A 644-nucleotide genomic window follows, 5' to 3' on the forward strand; every position below is an offset into this window, starting at 1 on the left:
CCGGCACTCGAAGTGGATTTTCTGGAGCTACAGAAGCCCAATTGGCACGCTTTTAATTGCGTTGAAAATTAGACATCCAGGGCTTTCCAGCAATATATAATAGTTCATACTTTGTCCGAGATTTGATGGCCCAAACAGGCGTTCCAAGTCAGCTCAAGAATTCTAGCGTTAAACGCCAGAACTGGCACAAAAGTGGGAGTTAAACGCCCAAACTGGCACAAAAGCTGGCGTTTAACTCCAAGAAAAGTCTCTACACATGGAAGCTTCAATGCTCAGCCCAAGCACACACCAAGTGGGCCCGGAAGTGGATTTTTACGTCATTTACTCATTTCTGTAAACCCTAGACTACTAGTTCTCTATAAATAGGACCTTTTACTATTGTATTTTCATCTTGGTTCTTCTGGTTCCCTCTCTGGGGCCGAAGCCAATGATCACCATTATCACTTATTTATTTTCAACGGTGGAGTTTCTACACACCATAGATTAAGGTGTGGAGCTCTACTGTACCTCGAGTATTAATGCAATTACTACTATTTTCCATTCAATTTAGCTTATTCTTGTTTTAAGATATTCATTCGCACCCAAGAACATGATGAATGTGATGATTATGTGACGCTCATCATCATTCTCACTTATGAACGCGT

The sequence above is a fragment of the Arachis duranensis genome, chromosome 9, assembly GCF_000817695.3.
Source record: "Arachis duranensis cultivar V14167 chromosome 9, aradu.V14167.gnm2.J7QH, whole genome shotgun sequence".
Lineage (NCBI taxonomy): Eukaryota > Viridiplantae > Streptophyta > Magnoliopsida > Fabales > Fabaceae > Arachis > Arachis duranensis.